At 37.7% G+C, this 13,586-nt stretch overlaps 1 long non-coding RNA gene across 1 annotated transcript in view; it reads right to left on the bottom strand.

Moving 5' to 3' along the window:
* Positions 1 to 13,586, bottom strand: part of LOC132075727 (uncharacterized) — a 71,877-nt gene that overhangs the window by 54,840 nt on the left and 3,451 nt on the right. Inside the window, exon 2 of the long non-coding RNA XR_009418811.1 lies at positions 11,887 to 11,951. This is a non-coding gene — a long non-coding RNA (uncharacterized LOC132075727). The remainder of the gene's footprint in view (positions 1 to 11,886; positions 11,952 to 13,586) is intronic.

Genomic DNA, 13,586 nt, shown 5'->3' with positions numbered 1-13,586 from the left:
AACAGAAAGGAACTAAGTAGGCAACATAGAAGTTGATTAAATTCACATTTTCCTTCACTTATATTTTGTCAAGTACATGCTTTGCTTATGCATGAAGGAAATCTTTTCACTCTCCTTTTTGTTAACAGCATGCTCCATTTTGGTTCCAACACACAGCACCCTGTCCCAGCTGATTTTTGTTCTACTAATATTCTAAATGACTGGCTTATAGCAAGCAACTTCTTGCATTTTATAGTTTTACATACAATGAAGCAAAGAGAACTAATGGTTTTTATTTTCAAGTGAATCAGCTAAAATTACGTGTAATTTAACATGGATGTTTCTTTAACCAAGATGAGGAGGAAAAAAAGTAGATGCTTACACTTGCTTAGAAGCAGTATCAGGAGTCTGCTACTACTGACAACAAAAAGCTGTGTTTATATTGTAAAGAAACATTTTTTTAAAAAAAATACAGAAGCATTTACAATAGAAAATACTACATAAATTTCACACAAAAAATATGAAAGCAGGGAAATTACCTTCAAATCCAATTACAATCTCAGTGAAGGGCGAGAATACCCAAGAAAAATTGAGGTTTTGGTGTGGTGGGGTTATCTTTTTTGTTTCTTTGAATGTGGATTAAATGTTGTGCAAGTGACATTTGCACTATCATTATATACCGTTAAACATAACCATCAATTTTTCATTCATATCTATATTCATTCAGGCAATGAAAAAACTTATCACATCATTAATGCTTGATTTTTAAAAGAATGCATAAGTGCTTAAGTACTCCATCTAGAACAGGTGATTAAAGGCATTGGTACATTTTTTCAAGAGCTGAACTACCATAGCATACCAAATTTACACATTTAAACTCAAGTACCAATTTGAATATTGCTCCAAAATGATAAAGGGAAATGTTGGAGTACTATGAAGACTTTCTTTTAGGCACTGTCAGTGACACAGACAATACAATCTTATACTACTGACACCCTTCAAATAAAGCTGAAAAATAGCATTCCAGTTAAATTCATCATCTCATTAAAAACCAACATCAGCTGGTAGTTATAGCAAGCCACAACAGCATTTTTCTCCCTATCATGATTTGGTCTATATGTGTTCTGGCTCTAGAGGACTACACTACAACTTGTGCAAGTACAGTAAAACACAGTATCACCAACTGAAAATAGGACTTCTGCAAAAGAGGCTTGGTTTGTTTTTATTATAAACTTTTAAATGGTTGAAATTTTACACTATTATCTTTATGCAGGAGGTTTTTGATAGGCTTTTTCTTTCAGTTGTTTTAACCATGACAATTCATAACTATAATATAGCTATCAATTTTAAAAAATCTTCATTAACATAAATAGTATCAACTTCAGACAGTTTTGATCTTTCTGCAGGGAATACAACCTTCAAATAATAAATAACTCTCTCAGCTAACTATATTTTCATACCCCAGCTAACCAAATAACTGGCTTACTGAAGCATTCAGCAAACAGGATTTATGAAACTCCCCTAGTCAAATTTTTACATGGCTTTAAATATGTAATCTGCTCAATTTGCAGAATCTGCTTTAGCTTGTTAAACTCCTGCAAATCCCTATTACTTTGCCAGAGGGACTTAGATGTGAGTTTACTTTCATAAACCATAAACTGAGAAAAATCAATATCTGACACCTCCAAGAAATAAACCCAGTCTGGCACCTTGGGGTTTTATTTAGCTAGACCAGCCTAGAACCCACAGTACCAACTGCCCAAAAAAAGACACAGTCTCATATTAGCAAAGGAAATTGCTTGAATTATTGTGTTTTATCCAGAGCCAAAACAGTGCAGAAAAGCATTTCTTCCTGGCAGCCACTGAATTAAACGCTGCTTCCAAAATTGATTAGGTGCAGAATGGCAATTTTAACAGTTGTTTTGGCTTTTGGTGTGAGATGGAGGAGCAACAGACTAAAAGACAATTTAGCATTGTAAATATGCACCTTATTGCACACACACTAAAACCTGCCAGCTTAAGCAAGATGTTTTTCTCCTTTTCAAGGAATTTTAAAAGAGACATCATTTTGATTAAAACCCAGGGGAAAGTTGAAGTCATGAGAGCAGAGAACAGCTCCTACTCAGAACAGTGAAAAACAAAGATCCTGTTGTTCATAACTGCTCTGATCCCAGGTCATGTTAGCTTTTTGTGGCATTAAGCAACAGCTGCTTTAAAACTGTCTTTCTGCAGACCAGGGGGAGAGCAACACAGCAGTATAGATCATTACTTTTCTGATAACACAAAAAACCTAGGGTACAGTTGAGCTGCTAACAAATTCTGTACAAGACATTCTCTCACACCTTGCATAATCATCTGGTATGTGCTCAAGGCAGTTACTCCTTTTTAATCATATATTACCTATTAGCAATTCTTAGTCAAAAGATTGCTACTCACTTTTCTGTATAGGAGGTAGTTATCACCCAGTCTTTTACCTCCTCCATCAATTCCTGCAGAAAAGTCTCACCCTCCCATCCCCAAGTCCCAAATGTCCCTGTCTGCTCAAGGACCATCTCCACCTATCTTCTCTTGTCTGGTTGCCCAGCATATTTGACTCTCTCTTGAGAGCTGGATGCAGTTTTTTAGAGCTGCCTCCTTTGGGCTTGTGGATGCACTCCTTAGCCATCTGGGAAGGTTTCTAGGCCTCTCTTTTGGGTGGAAGGAAAGCTGTTCTGTAACGCCTGCTTAACTAAGTATTACTAAAGCTTGTGATCCTTTTGTATCTTCACATCACTTTTTCATCAGTAAACCAAGCACAGATCCATCACCTTCCTCCATTGTTTCCCTCACTGGAATTTCAACAGTGATAATTGCCACATTTTGTTTCAATAGGATTTTTACTGCTATGAAATTTAAACCAAGTATGAGTTGCAAATTGCTTCTACCCTAGGGCAGACACATCTTACTCCAGGGCTTAATACTTTATTTGACCCTAGTTTGACTTCATATCAGGATCTACAAGACTAATCAGATGGGTAGCTTCAAAGTAGCATCAGGCATCAGCTTTTTAGGCCCTTTCCTTAGAAATTTTTCCTCTAAGAACAAGCACAACATGAACACTAGTCAGTTTAAGAACAACAAAGACTGTTTCCACAAACTCTTCCTTTTCTCACAGATAGGAGTGTGATTCAAGGACCTGCAAGGCCTCTACAGCAGTGACCTTGTCTAAGAAATGTGGCACATAAGGCAGTAACGCAGGTATTACGAGGCAGAATACCAGTGTGCACAAGGCACTTAATATGTGCAATGCTCTATTTATCCTCCTCAGGAATTCTAACCTCCTACAAACTGAGTCAAGAACAAACACAAACTGCATTTAAAATAAATTTGCCTATAAGCATCAATATAGTCCTATTCTGCATTTACAAGAAACTCACTAATGGATGTGGACACAGCCCTTAAAAGACTTGAAGGCTTGGGATCTTTGCATTCAGTTTATTTCTTAGCATCTGGAAGGGCTATAAGAAATCTTTCCTCTACACATTTTTTAGCCTTTTGCTAAAATTCATACACTTAGTATCTTATGCACCCTGATAGATGAGGCTGTTTTTTCACCTCTGTTTGCATGCCATCCCTAAAACTCATGACATTATTAACCTCTGTTTTTCAGCATCTAATATATGTCAGTAGAAAAACAGTTTTAATAAATGCATCCTGGAACATTCAGTTTGGAGCTAAGGTACCATGTGTGAAAAGGAAAAATAATGATAAGTGATAAATGGGATAAAGATTTTAGGGAAATTTTATTGTATTTAATTAATCTACCATTTTTACTAAGTTGCTTTCAAGTGAAATGGCTTTTTACCAACTCCTTTTGAAAAGGTTAGAAGGGTATTCCCTGAGCTACAATCATTAGCATATAGATGTCTCTGAGTGTTAATTTCTGTTTTCACTGAATGAATGTAATTTAAAATGAGGCCCTTTCAAATCAGTTAACTTTGGCCATTTGAGGAAGATAAGAAAAACGGACTCAAGCATGAACCCCAGCAAAACCTGCTTCTTAAGGATAAATATATGTGACTATTTAAGAGTCTCCATTGCCACATGCTGCAAATGATAGATTTCAGGAAAAATACGAGAAAAGGTGGATGACAGGATTAAAGTCCTTCCACTAGGTGATAGAGTCCATTAATAGGGTTAACAATAACAAAAAAGAAAGGTTATTTTTAGAGTTCATTTTTAAAAAGAGAGTTGAATTCCAGCCTAGAAATTACAGTGGTGGCAATTAGTTTTATACCTACAGCAAAACCTATAGTATTGAATTTCTCCTCTGTCAGTTTTATGCAACAAAGGAAGAAATTCAGGAGCTGATCCATCTCCTAAATTAATGAGCAATACACCAACTCCTCTTCATCTGGATAAGGCTCAGGACTTGGAGTTTTTAATTTAAAAATAACCCGGTACATATTCAGTATGATGTACTGTGAACCTCTGACACAGCTGTCCATCTAGCCTGCCACATGCCCCAAGAACACAGGGTTTCTGTTCAGCACATTTCTAGCATATATACACCATAGAACATGGTTAATAAAGATACAGAATATTTGTAGTTAAAAGCACATGATTCTCCAACACAAAATCATGCCTTCACCAGAACAGAACTCTTCTGAAATTACGTTTTTCTCCAGAGATAACTTCTTGCTTCAATGTTTTTAATTCATGGGAGAAAAAGGAGGCAAGCAATCAATGTCAGTCTTGGAGAACAGGAAACAAAAATGGAATTTGGGAAAGTGATTTATACTAACCTACACAGAAATGCCACCTGTTCAGTTAAAGTTACAAGGTTTCTGTTTATATTTAATTTGCACATACTGAAATTATCACTGCCATATTTTGGTTGAAGTCCTCAAAAAACATGTCTGCTCTGAACATATCATGATCTGGAGAAGTCAGACCCAAGCCACACCATTTCCTTGGGAGCAGCAGATCCCTCAGGTGTGGCAGGCACTAGGAAAGAAACCAGAACAACCATTCTTTATTTTTACCCATACAAGATATGATGATATTAGGGAAGGAAACAATGCATTGTTCAAAAATCAAAAAATGGGAGTAAGAGGAGTGACTAATGCCTTGCCAGACCTCTTTTCAGAAAGGGAGAGTAGCAAAGGCCATGAGATTGAGTCTGATAGATAAAATTGAAAGTCAGACCACACATACATCAAAAACACAACCAAAAAGATCCACAAACCCCTGCTTCTACATTCTTGTTCATCAAGAGATTAATAGAAATCTTGTAAGCTATTTCTCTTTGCCACTTCTACGAACTGCTTCATTAAATCAACTGAAGATTCCTGTTGTAGGCTGTACCTGATGGATTGGTCAAGAGAGAAGTCAATTTTTCCTTACATATAATTTTTTTGTTGTTCCCTACTTAATAATCAAAATCAATTAATTATACCCAAATAACCTTTAGGTGGCAAAGTCATAGAATATCCTGAGTTAGTAGAGACCAACAATGATCATCAAGTTTGACTTGAGTTCTGCACATCCCCAAAAATGATACCATACACCTGAGAACATTGTCCAAGAACTCGACCTGTCAGGCTTAGTGCTGTGACCACCTCCCTGGCGAGCCTGTTCCAGTGTTCAACCACCCTCTGCGTGGAGAGCTTTGCGCTAACATCCAACCTAAACCTCCCCTGACACAACTTCCAACCATTGCCCTGGGTCCTACTGTTGGTTACCAGGGAGAGACCAGCTCCTGCTCTGGCACTGGCCCTCACGAGGAAGCTAAAGACTGCAATGAAGTCTCCACATCCAATCTGAAAAACCAAGCGACTTCAGCTGCTTCTCATCCAACTCCCCCTTGACACCCTTCACCATCCTCATGGCCCTCCTCCGAGCACCCTCTAATAGCTTTATTATTATTCTTATATTGTGGCACCCAGCACTGCACACAATATTCAAGGTGAGGCTGCACCAGAGCGGAGCAGGACAATCCCCTCCCTTATCCAGCTGGAAACTCAGTGCTTGATGCACTCCAGGACAGGGTTGGCTTTGGCCGCCAAGGCCCTGCCAACTCATACTCCACTTGCCATTGACCAGGATCCCCAGGTCCCATTCCATGGGGCTGCTATCCAACCCCAGTCTGCAAGGGCTGCCCCATCCCAGGTCCAGCACTACAGAATCCAGCATTCACCCCTGTTCTAAACGTCATTAAGGCTGGTGGTCATCTCTCCAATTTGTCAAGATTTCCTGTCAGGGCCTCTTTGCCCTCAAGGGAGTCAACAGCTCCTCCTAATTTAGTGTCATCAGCAAACTTACTATAGCTTTGAGTCCTGCATCCAAGTCAACATTTAACAAGGGAGGAAAAAATGCATAAAAAACACTCCTGACAATTATGCAGGCATGACAGACTACTGATCTGAGTTCAAATTAAGTTCTCCTCCTGGGAAAGGTAACATCAGTGCAAACTTTCCCCTCCAGATGCTCTAGATAATATGTCAGGATCAGTTCTCTTGCCTCAGACTTCCCTCTTCTCTACCAACAGCCAAAAGACAGGCCAGCTGATGTCAGCTGTAATATGGATACAAGATTATTTGGACTTGGATTAAGACCAGCAACATGGTATATGAAATAAACTGAACAGATGGTAAGAACATTCAGCTTTGATATTCTTTTTTATCCTGGTCACTTTTCTGCATCAGACTTGCTTGAAATATGCTGATTATGCAAACCCTGAAAATAAGCCTTATACTCTTCAGATAAACATACATACATTATGCAATCTAATATTGCAACAGCAAATACATAACCAGGCCAACTCCTAGCTGGTATTACTATGAATTGTTGCTAATTAATCCAGCTCGTTTGAACAAGTCGTGCAGTGGATGTGCAGGTACTCAAGTCTCTAGTATTGGGTGTGAATTGCCTAGAGGAGGAGGGATTTCCCCTACACAGAATTCTTCACAAGATTTCCTAAATTTACACCATTTAAAAGCATTACCTACACTGCATATTGGCTTCTACAGCACTGTTCTATGAATAAGCAGAATTTACATCCAAGTGAAGATTATGAAATCGCCTTCAAAAGTTACAAGCCTATCTGTGCTATCCATTGGACAGTGTTTTAAACAAATTCTAAATAAGCATTTTAATCTTGGTTTCTAACCTGAAAGATATTCAGAAAAAGCATTATATACTTTTTACTCTCATTTATATCCCTGAAATTCTATTTTTCTAAGTTTTACTACATACAGTTCCCATAGAGTTTCCAAAAGTTCCATAATGAAATTTCTTCACATCATCCCTTCCACAACAAAAATTACTAAAGTACTCCTATGCTTTTAGCATACCTATAAATAAAGAAATACCATCATATTCTGTATTTTTGCAAGGCTCTTCAGATAAGTAGAATCCCTGTAGCCTGTTCTTCGTGTGTCTGAAATGTGCACAGTCTTTAGAAATGCAGATAATCAAAAAAAAGAGCCACTAGGGAAACAAAGTGATAACATTAGGTAATGCCACACAGTAATGTTTATTTAACAAATCTGTGTTGCATGCCTGACATTTCCCCTGGCATCAATTTATTTTGTTTTGCTTTTCTCTGATAGTAGCACAAATGCATTTAAAATGTAAACTTGTTTTACACCTATCAAAGTGTATACACAATATAATAAAAACATATACATCTTTTTTAATATCTTATGGGAATACATACTGGAGATGTGCAGAAAGCCCAGCTGCCTAAGTAAACGATCTAGATTATGGAAAATGTTCATTTTTAGCTTTCCCAATAGCTACTAAAACTGCAATTGTCAGTGCACTGTACATCACTGCATTATGTTATTTATAAAGTGCCACAATGTGACAAAATGATGCTATCCATCAGGGTCCAATCTTAACTGAAAGTGGCAGGGGAAGTGGTGTGGATGGAAAGATATCTTCACAGACCATTCAAACTGGCAGTTTGGAATAGTTACAAATGGCAATTTTCAGAAGTTTAATTTACTGGTCATTTGTAAAAGCGTACACAAATGACTCAATGAACCAAATAAGAAAAAAAAATTCTACTTTCAAACTTCTCCGTAATCAAGCCATCTCTTTCTCCACTTTCCTTCCAGACAAAGTTCATGCTGCTTCATTCATCCACTCACTTCATTAGAGTCCTAGATTTGTCAGCTTTTCTTTTCAGGATCAGTACCTTTCTTGATTTAGAAAGCCAGCCCAGCCACTTGTCTCAAAAAAATACCATTTATTTTCCCTTTTCCTTGATATCCAACAGTCTCTGCTGCCTCACTGGATTTTTTCTGAGCACTGACAACCCCAATTTTACATCTTCTAAAATACTCGTTATATCAGACAACACTAAGGATGACACAGAACAACACACCAGGCAGGATGACATCCTCTCTCGTGTATATGAATAATCTATTTCTGCACTAACCATTTTTTTGTTTTAAATGGGAAATAAAGTGTATTTGAATTCAAAGTATTGGGGAAGAATAACCCTGAGGCATGCATATGCAATGATTAGGCAGCAGTTAGATACTACCACAACAAAAACACCAGTTCAATTCTCAGAGGTCACAAAAAATAAACAGTATTAAAAACTGAAAAGAAAAAAAGCAAAGGAAAGCAACAAAACAGAAAAGTAAAAATATCACGTTATTTTTTTAATCAAAATACTCACCTTTTCTTTTAAATGTAGCTCTGACTACCTCATTAAAGAGCCAAGAGGAATACAGAAAGTATTCAAAAGGGAGACAGTTCAACTCTTAACTGCTCCCTTTTCCAGCAGAATTCCACCCATATCTATGAAGTAACAATTGCTGAAGTAAAGCACATCACCTGCTCTACTTGTTGCTTATCAACATATTGAGAAGCATGTTTAAAAAGACACAAAGAACTTTCTCCACATAACAAGAACTGCAACTCTTTGCCTGAGAGGGAGTGGAATTCAAGAGTCTAAGTGGGACCAAATAGCTGCCAATAGTTCATAGTCCAGTAATAACTAATTAAGAACAGACAAGGCATAGCCTGCTGAAAGAAGGTCTCTAATGACAGACTGGTTACAAAAGGAGACCCAGCATTTTGGGAATGAGGTGAGAAACCTTTATTCTCAAAGTAGCTGTTCCTAAAAGCAACAGGTACTCATTTTCAATTTGTTTAATCTCATCTCTTCAGCGCTCCATTATGCTTTCTTCATCCCTCCTACAGAACCAGTCAGCTTGCATTTCTACCTGTGACAATCATCGACAGTTTCCCAGATGCAGGAGTTTGGGGCAGAAGTTTTCACAGGAGAGAGGATACATCAAAATAATTCTTTGACCCAAATGAAAAAATAGTCTAACCCAGTTGAATTACCTCCAGTTATAAGCCAAACTATTGAAAAATTAAAATAAGCTAACTGGAAAACTAAGTTTAACAAGGAACTGTACACACCTAGGCAGTTTAGACTAGACATGAAATTAATACTAAAGGTTTACAGTTTTTTTAAACCACACTTAAGAAAATGGGCCTAGCTATAGAACCTATTTTATACCATAGAAGTCTTACTGTTATTATTTCCACAGCAGAATCTGGAAGAATACACTAGGATATGCTGCCATATGGTCATATTTGCTCAGTTCCCCAGCTCCATCTATTTTCTTCTCCCTTACAAGGGCAGCTTGTGTTGCACAAAAAAAAACCACCTAAATCAAAACTAAACAATAAAAAACCCCAAAAACAAAACAAAACCCCCACACACAACAGAAAACCCAAAGAACAAAAACAAACAAACCCCAACAACAACAAAACCAAAACCAAACCTACAAACCATTACATGAAAAGATATTAGTCTAGGTATAATGCATCACCTAAAGATCTGTTGGCCTATATAAAAATATCACTGTTTACTTATTTGACTGATTACTCCTGCACATGGCAGGAGAACAAAAAAAATGAATGCTTGCTCAAAGACATACCATCTTTTGCATTACAAATAATGAAAGAGTCTGCACATAATAGTCACAGCTAAACGCCATTAAAAGTACTCATAGCACACATTTGGTACACTGCTGTGCTCTGTTAGTACGGTCACAGTACATAGGTTTTGCTTCAGAATATGTCTTGCTGGGTACCAAGAGTCTAACACCTGAACATGTTCATGGAATTATTTTTGAGTCTGCTGCCTTAAAAATAGTTTAAGGTTCAGTGGAAAACAAGCAACTGTAAGCATACTTCCCTCTCTGACTTCAGTGTACCACACCAGCATGATTTGTTTCCATCCATCACCAGGACCGGCAGTAAATGAATTGGCAGATATCTCAATTTTTAAGTGGAAGACATCTCAGTGGCTACAATTTTTAAGTGGCAGGCACCTACTTCTTTGGTGCTCTTTTTCAGTTTCACGTACTCCTGCTCACTATTACCTTTGCAGAAAACTCTAGTCTTTTTTTGGTTAGCAGAGAAAAACTGAAAATCTTCCACAGAAATTTGTAATCACTATATTTATTCCACATTTATCAACTTGACATGATGAGCCTTCATTGTTCTTCCTTCTAAAGATGTTTTTTCAGCACAAACACCAGACAACACAGAAATGTTTAGGTCAGACTAATGTGTTACTAGCTGTAGGCTACAGTGTTTTATTTCCCTTCTTCAGCACCAGTGCTGTTTATCCTCATACAGCATCACTCTAGACCTTTCTCTGCCACTACTGTTTTTCCTAACCTGTTAGTTGCCCTTGTCTAGATCTGTCATTGCCTCTACCCCAAGCTCTAAAACTTGGATAGGAAATCTTGAATGTTACTACCTGAATTCCACAGTGTAATCATTACATGATTTTGGACATGTCAGCTGAGGGCAATGTGCAAGAGCCACTACCCTTTGAAGCCTCACTTTTTCTTGGGTGTCTACTACATAAAGAATCTCCTATGCATAATATGACAGAAAAAGCTAAGTTGGAGGGACGCATGAAGATCACCAAGCCCAACTCTCAGCCCTGCACAGAACACTCCCTAAGAGTCACACCCTGTGCCTGAGAGCGTTGTCCAAAGCCTTCTTGAACTCTGTCAGGTTTGGTACTGCAACCATTTCCATGGGGAGCCCATCCCAGTGCCCAGCCACCCCCAGGGTGAAGAACCTTTTCCTGATATCCAGCCTAAATCTCCCCTGACACAGGTTCATGCCATTCGCTCAGGTCCCACCACTGGTGACAAGAGCAGTCACCATTTGTCCCTCCAGCTTCCCTCATGAGGACATTGAAGATTGCAATGAAGTCTCCCCTTCTCCAGGTTTACCTCAGCTGCTCCTTATAAGGCTTCCCATCCAGATCCTTCACACATTTTCATGTTCCTCCTTTGGACATTGTAATTTGGATGCATAAGTTTAGGTTTTGACTTTTTATTACTCAACACCAGAAAAAACCAAAACAGACCCAAGAAAACCTCAAAAAACAAAAACAGCAAACACAACCCACTCAGACTGAGGGTTGTTTCCCTGCCCATATCAAAGATACCAGAATGTGTTACAAATAATAAAACTGAGGCAGCAGATTAACTCAATACATAGGAAAGTAGTAATATGCTGGGATTCACTGAGAACTGCTGCTGTAAATTGAAATAATCAATTTACTCCTTCCTCTTCCCACTACCCACAAATAACATATAGTATAATGAGAGATGAAAATCTGTTTGAGACTAATTAGAGATAAGGATGTGCTTTGCACAGATTCTCCTTTAGCAGATGGTTTCCACTAATTTTCACTAATAAAAGCCTGTTTGAGGTGCCTTCATTCAGTTAGATTGGAGGAGGCAAGAAACAGCACAACTACGTCTGCAATTAATTTCATTAGAAAGAATCTGTGTCAGTACTGTCCAGGAACTCTGTAGGTTTTATGATTTCCTTTACTCCATGCAGATTTATTTTCTGCAGTGCACATACCTGACAGCCTTTCTGTAGCAAAACTGGGGATTTTGGCTGTGAAGACAAAGTCTGAACTGGAGCCCCTGTTAATATACAAACACACACATATTAATGTGAACCCTTGAGGATAGTACTACCTCTGTCTTTCATTTGTCATCAATGTAAACATATTACCCACCTATCAAAAGTTTTGAACAACTACACTGTAACAGGTCAGTTAATGTATCAAAAGCTCTCTCATAAACACTGTTTCTGTTGGCACTGTACTAAATCACTTCAAGTGTCATCAGATTATTTTGGCACCCTTCCCCTGTCTCTCCTGTTCCTTATTGCATCACTGCCCAGAAGGAAATATTTTCTATGAAAAATATTTTAATTCAAGTAGTGGGGAAAACAACACAGCCCTGGCCAAATGTCTAAGGTAACATACATTTAAGCATGAATAGCAAATCCTTCCCAAATAAAGTACTATCATGTAGAACCTAGAAGCCATTTGCTAAGTATGACAAAACTCAAGTAATTAGATAGTACACAAACATTTTACATATTAAAAGTAACCACAAAAATATCTACCTACTCAAATAAAAGGACCCGCCTCCCCTCAAAAAAACAAACATAAACAAACAAAAACATACTTTGTGTTTCTTAATGCCAAAGAACCATTTCAACCCATGGTCTTGTCCCTTGCTCAGATCCTCTCCATCACCTCATGACTTTTTGCCATCTTCCTGTGCTCTTCCTGGTGGGATTTCTCATTACTGATCTTCACTTAAAATTATTCTATCTTCTAAATACCATCTTGGTTCCACCCACACAGAGCAGACAAGTGATTCGTTCCTCCTCCTTCCTCCCACACCAGTGAGAAAACAAACCTGAGGTCAGGACTGATTGTTTACTTTGCCTCAGAATCTGCATCCACAGACAGAATACTCATCTCCCTTTGTGCCAATTAGACTTCCACAAACTGCATTGATATCAAGTCTCTAATTTAATGAAATCATCTTAAATATGGGTACCTTAAACGTCCTCTGGCAGAAAGGCACCAAAAGAAGAGACTGCCTGAGATGATCTTGTGCTGCCTGTGAAGATTATTACACATCCAGATAGAGCAGGAATAGAACAAGAGAACCTCTTCACCAAACCTACCACTAGAGCCAAACAATTTAAACTCACATCATGAACCCTGGGAAACAGAAATTCTTCACAAGAATACTGTACAGAGGTACAGTTTATGGACAGGTCATTTCATTTGTTTAAAAAGAAAAATACTGGAATTATTGAGTTTATTTGATATTTTGAGCCTGTAGAAAAATTATGCATTTTTAAAAATAATCATCTGCATTATGAAGTTTGTCTCATCATGAATGATTCTATAATGCACTTTTAAAACTGTCCCAGTTATATATGCAAAAAGAAACTATAAAAATCAGAATGAATGAACAATTCTTAAATTAGTACAAGGGCAGAGCAACAGCTTTTTTTCAAAAATGGCTTTTATGCTGAACATGTTTGCAGTTTTCAAATTTATGGGTGTAGCTGTCAACATGTATATTCACTTTTAGAATAACATCCTGGCTTAATGAGGTCTCCTGGAATGATTTATTTTAATAAAAAGTTAACATGCTTACATATGTGGTTTCCACCTTTCTACTTTTTTTAAATATCTAAGCTACTCTTCAACAGAGATACCATAGCAAAGTTTAAAGTAAACTTCACAG

This window comes from Ammospiza nelsoni, chromosome 7 (genome assembly GCF_027579445.1).
Source record: "Ammospiza nelsoni isolate bAmmNel1 chromosome 7, bAmmNel1.pri, whole genome shotgun sequence".
NCBI lineage: Eukaryota > Metazoa > Chordata > Aves > Passeriformes > Passerellidae > Ammospiza > Ammospiza nelsoni.
This window is presented reverse-complemented; position numbering and strand designations above follow the sequence as displayed.